This window comes from Hibiscus syriacus, unplaced genomic scaffold, assembly GCF_006381635.1.
Source record: "Hibiscus syriacus cultivar Baekdansim isolate YM2019G1 unplaced genomic scaffold, ASM638163v2 tig00002237_pilon, whole genome shotgun sequence".
Lineage (NCBI taxonomy): Eukaryota > Viridiplantae > Streptophyta > Magnoliopsida > Malvales > Malvaceae > Hibiscus > Hibiscus syriacus.
The window spans coordinates 1,690,662-1,697,128 of NW_024061918.1; the positions used below are offsets into that span (position 1 = coordinate 1,690,662).

At 33.2% G+C, this 6,467-nt stretch overlaps 1 pseudogene; it reads right to left on the minus strand.

The window, feature by feature from the left end:
* Positions 1-612: 612 nt before the first annotated feature.
* On the minus strand, positions 613-4,684 carry LOC120138771 (annotated as a pseudogene).
* Between the last annotated feature and the right edge of the window lie 1,783 nt (positions 4,685-6,467).

Here is a 6,467-nt window from a genome sequence, read left to right on the forward strand (position 1 = left end):
ATAACAAAGTAAGTAATTAACTTATTTTGTTATCGTCGAATTTCTAAGATTACATCAACTTCAAAAAGACGATACCTATTACATTAAATAAAACTACTTGTCATAATATTATAGTTGATAATGTTTACAGTAATTAATCTATTTTGTTATCATCGGATTTCTAAAGCTTCATCAGCTTAAACTTTGGTAACATTTTAAGCGCTACCTAATATGTTGATAATATTTATAACAAATCAAATAATTAACCTATTTTATTATCGTCGAATTTCTAAAGCCCATTAACTTAAAAAACGCGCTACCTATTACGTTACATAAACGTTACCTGTTATGTTATTATGTTATTATGATTGATAATGTTTCTAGTAATTAACAGATTATGTTAACGTCAATATTTTTTTAACACATTTTATACAACGATAATATTTCCGGTTATTACCATTATTATTACCAACACAAATAATATTTTTTGATAAAAATATATAATATTTTAGGTAACATTTTTAAATATTAGTCCTCCACGCAGCAGATCCTCCCGTCTGGCACTATATCATCTCTACCCATAAACTAAACACCGTTAAATGAGTCTTAGCAAACAAGAGACAGAAAAGGCAGCTATAAAGAAGTGTGGAATTTCCAGTGTCGCTTTCTTTGATTTATAAACCAATTGTTGATTTGCTTGGGGTCCAGTCCCGTTGCTTCAGCCAATGCTATCTTATCGCCTTCCTTCAACCACCAATAATAAAAATATTAATATCTAATCATCATCCTTGAAGTTAAAGGAGAGAGAAGGGCGGGGTACCGTTGGATATGGCCATTTGTTGTGAGCATTCCACCACTCTTCCAATATTTGCCTTGCTTCCTTTCCCAGTTTTCCTTCTTCTTCTTCTTCCTTGACAGCTCCATCTTCAAGCTGCTGATATGATCCCCGAATCTACTCACCAGGTGATCTTTCAGACCTCCTCCTTCCCCTCCGCTCCCGTCTTCCTCCCACGATTCATCTGATAAGGAATAACAATATTCATGGTCATCCAGTTATGTAAGGGTTAAAATGTATATATTAACAAGTTCAAAAACATATACCAAGAAATTAAAAGAATTAATCAATTTTAACTTATATCATGTATGAAAACAAAGTCGAATCCCACCCATGCAATGGAGTAGACAAGACGAAAGAATTAAAGGTGAGGGGAAGGTGTTCGTGTAAAAAGAGTGACCCCAAGGGCAAAAAACACAAGAATTAGGGGTTAAAGACAAAAACCACCCAAATGTGTGGTCATATCATTCGACTGTCAGTCCGAGTCGACATGACAGTCTCTAAAGCTTAGTATTAAAGGATGAGGCAGCGAATCTTCTTTACCAACTTATATCACCCCACAAGTGAAATGAAGTGAAGATCGGAGATAAAGAAGCCTGGACTAAAGTGGCGGCACAGAAGCGTGAAAACCGGAGAATTCATAAATGTTCTTCCAGGGGCTCCACTGCAGCGGATTCCCCGGCTGTCCCATGTGAATCAATTCAGTATATTAATATCTTCAATAATGCATCTAAATCATTCTAATCACCACATTGCAATTTGAATATTATGAGATTTTTTCCAGCTAAATATTAACACAGCACACATTAACTTTTTCAATATGATCTATGACTTTTATATTTAATTTTAATTTTATTTCATTTGTACATATAAAACTTTAATCATGATTTAATTCTACAAGTCTTAGAAAAATATATTTATATTTGATTTTATATTAAATAATATTATTCCATCAAAATTCATGCAACACATTGTACGAGATAAACCAAAAGGTGAAAGTATTTGATTATTAAACCCAAAAAAAAATCAACTCCATATATCTAATTAAACCAAAAATTTGTTGTTAAATTAAACATTAAATTCAAGTTTAAATACCTATAAAAGTGTAAATACTTTTATCTCACAAACATGAAATTACACGTGCAAATACTGACTTTAAAATAAAATAGAACATAAACTCAAGTGACATTTACAACAAATCATTATTCGATTTATTTCATCTTCGGTTGTAAAACTGACACACTCAAAAATTACAATCATTTACGTGGGATGATATATGAAAGTTGATCCATTATTTTGAATCAATAGAAAATATGGGCATCACCCTAAAGACACCCCCCATGTACGATCACTGCTTGCACGACATTGTGTGAGAAAAATAATTTTATGTATCTTTTTACCTATAAAACACTGTTGTCCATCACGAACAACAGAAAATCTACTGTATTTAAGTTGATTCGAAAGATTACCCTCTTATTTCGGATAAAACCATTACTGTTCCAGGGGGATCAACGAGGGTAACCACGATTTGGTGATCATGCAATAACACAGTAGCAGAAAACAAATGCTTAGACAAACATGAGTCCCCGCAACTCAAGCAGCCTGTAGATCCATTTTAATAATTTATGATAAAATCGTCCGAAAGGTATACCAGACTTGAAACAAGATTAAAACCTAAGCTATATCAGACTATTCATTCTACTTAAAATACCCGTGTTTGACACATACTTGAACATAAATAGAGATAATACTTAGTCCTGATGTAGGCCAAAGGTGTCAAATACGGAAACTTCAAAAAAGAATGAAGAAAGATCAAGTGCTTGGATCAACTGCACCGTTATGGGAGAATTTTATTACCTTCTGGTATGACTGGGAAACATGGGCACAAAAAAGGAAAAAATGACATAAGATAATTCAAACGTTCAATCAACTCAAACAACTGACCCTAGGCTTAGGTTTTTGAAAAATCTAAGGCATTGCAAAATAGAAAAAGTTGAACGTGAGAGTCTATCCACCAATTATTTCGAATGGCACTCCCTGAACTCAGAATCGTCAGTTCATAATCTCAGGAAAGAAACCAAAATTAAAGATGTTCACTTTCAGGCTTTCATTTTTCATTTTATCTGACAAACAGCAAAAAATAAAAAATAAAACGGAAACTACATTTAAAAAGTAAAGATGTGAAATGACAAACAAAGACGATCATTAACAGGCAAATGCAACTGGAGAATCATGAATCTCTATTCCACCTCAACTACGGGATATTTAAGACATAAATGGTGACTAAACAAGAACAAGCGTCGGTCTATACATCATCTCTAGGGTTTCTTTTGTTTTTCAGTTAGTGTTAACTATCATATTATAGATACACTCCTAAGATCTATCCTTTGAGACTTTGAGTACCGTTGTTTCCCTCCACTAATCGATTCTCTAGCAGAATATACATAATATATATTATATGATGAGTAGGAAATGAATAATTGTCGTCCATTCATGCGTTCAACGATCCATATTATCATACACCAAGAGCCTACGAAACCCAAGTTTTCCCTGCCACTTGCAGGCATTCAACTGAACCAGATAACGAATTCATGGAAAGAGAATATATGAGAGAGCACAAAAACCAAGAATCGAAAGATTGAACAAAGAATAGAGATATCCAAAAGAAATAAGACTGTAATACTCTGACTGTGGAAACTGACCAGAAGGGCCTGTAATGGAGGCATCCGTGCAGAGATTTCGAAGCTGCATCTCAATCTTGTTTAGAAAAGCAGTCGCTTCATCAAAAGGCCTTGAAAGATCAGATTTGTATTTCACCAACACATCGCAGTAAGTTTCCTGAACAAATTAAACCCCAGACCATCACATATACATATATATACAGAACGTAAATAGATAAGCAAAGTAAGCTTTAAAGTCGCAAAGGAGAGAAACCATGAACTCGTCGAGCTCAGTATCGGCTCCCAAGCGGGTTGGCACAATATCCCGCTTGTTAACATCGGTCACCGTCAGAATTTCGTCTAATATCTTCGCCATCTCCGGAGGTGCTCCGACCTAAAATAGAAAAAAAAAGAATTCTACAAAGTGCTTAGAACAATAATCGAAACAAAGCATCAACAAACTGCATACACTCTATTTGATGAAATATCCATGAGATAATTCCGACTAAATTATGGAATTTGATCGAGTCAGTTTTTCGATGAAGAGTAAGAAAAAAAGGGTGGGATCTTGAAATTGAAGAAAGACGCAGTGCGAACTAGTTCGAGACTGAAAACCCTCGTAAACCACTCATTGATGGCGGAAATTTAGAAGCTACTAACAAAGCAACTGCAGCAAATCTTACCTTGATGTTCCTGCACATATCAACTACAATAACGTTTGAAATTCTTTTAGTAATTTTTCAGTGGTTTGTTTACACTTTCCACCCGATATAGAAAAAACAAAGAAAATCCTATTAGTAATTTTAGTTCCCTTCACCTTCTGGCAATCAATATAAGCCTCAAGCAAACGAGGAAAATAAGGGTGAGAAGCGATTTTTGCTTTGATCACGTTTGAAATGTCCACTTCTCGTTGAATTTCTGGGTTGATGGAAGCGGCTTCGGAGATAGCGGAAGCGAGAGAGATTAACTCGTTGGATCCAAACGCCGGAACCCCATCTGATACACAAAGCTGGGCTTGGTAATCGGAAGGAATCATCAAGTTTTCCGGTGACATTAAAGCGTTGCCAACGTGCTGATCTCCCATAGAGTAGAATCCGTACATTTCATCCATGAAAGCCAACGTCACCAGGTAAAATAAACTAACTGAAATAGGAAAAAGCCGAAAAGCTGAGAAAATTAATGATATTTAAAAGAAGAAAATGGTTCTAGTATCAAGTTCCTTTCTTTTTAACATATAGAATCAAGTTCTAGACTTTGGATTAAAATTCAAATTACAATATATAAATGTTCTCTCCACTATAATATGACCCTTTGATTATTATTGTTTTATTAAAAAATTTAATTATTAAAAGTTATATAATAGTTATTAAATTTTTTATATGTTCTAAATTCATTTTTACTATTTACAAATTGATGGTCGTGGGGTTGTCTCAAGAAAGACGGATTAATATACGGCTTTACCAAATACACTATAAGATATTTAATAAATTCGGTTTAGCGCTACTGGAAATGTTGTAGGTGGAAATGATGAAGAAATATTAAAAAAATTTGACAACCGGCAAACTTAACTTGTTGGTATGTGTCGATACAAATAAAAATGTATCTATTCATAACAATATAACAGATAAAAATATGACAAAACCGGTTTCATTATGACTAAACCGATAAAGCGCTGCCGGATATGTTGAAAGTATCGATTAGATTGTAATTAATATCGACACTTTTGGAATTTAAAAGAGAAGCAGTAATAGCGCCAATAAAGTGTCGATACAAATAAAAATGTATCGATCCATAACAGTATCACAGGTAAAAATATGATAAAACATGTTTCATTATGACAAAACCGGTAAATCGCTACCGGATATGTTGAATGTGTCAATACCATTGAAATAAGTATCGACACTTTTGGAATTTAAAAGAGAAGCAGTAATAGCGCCTATAAAGTGTCGATACTTTATAAAAATGTATCGATTCATAACAATATAACAGATAAAAATATGACAAAACATGTATCATTATGACAAAACTGGTAAAGCGCTATCGGATATGTTGAAAGTGTCGATTCCATTGAAATAAGTATCAACACTTTTGGAATTTAAAAGAGAAGCAGTAATAACGCCTATAAAGTGTCGATACTTTATAAAAATGTATCGATCCATAACATTATAACATGTAAAAATATGACAAAACATGTTTCATTATGACAAAACCGATAAAGCACTACCGGATATGTTGAAAGTGTCGATATTTTAATAAGTACACGTAATAAATTATCGATACTTTTTAAAGAAATAGGTAAACATCCTAACGACAGTATCGACACCTGACATAAAAGTATTGATACTTTGGTAATTGTATCGATTAAATATAAATAACATATCTGGTTAAAATATAAAGGACATAGCTAAATTTCCTCTGAAAATAGATAGAACACAGCCGAGTTTTTGAGAAATCGAAGCGTAATTGTTGCTGTATTTCAGAAGGCATTTTTAAAGCAAAGTTTGTTTGTTTGTTGCTGCAGTCGAATCGAAAAGTACGTTGTTGAAACCCTAGTTTTTTATTATTACAGTAATCGAAAATAGGGGTATTATGTGTTGTTTGGGGTTTTAAAGTAAAGAAGCACTTGAGACCGATTACATGTAGAAAGTGATATTCTAGGTAGAAGATAAATATCGATATTTTTATTAAATATTATAGGTAGAAAATGATATTATAGGTTGTATAAATGTGCTGATACTTGGAGTATTGAGTGTTCTCATTCGTTTGAAGGAAATAGGGATTAGGGTTTTAGTTTTGGTTTGAGGATTTCGAATTGAAGCCAAGAAGGATTTGGGATCGATTATATAATATTATAGGTAGAAAATAAATATCGATAGTTGTATATAATATTATCGGTAGAAAATGATATTGTAGGTTGTATAAATGTGTCGATACTTATAGTAGTGGCCATTCAAATTCTTTTGAAGGAAACTGTTTTAGTAAAAGAGTAGTTA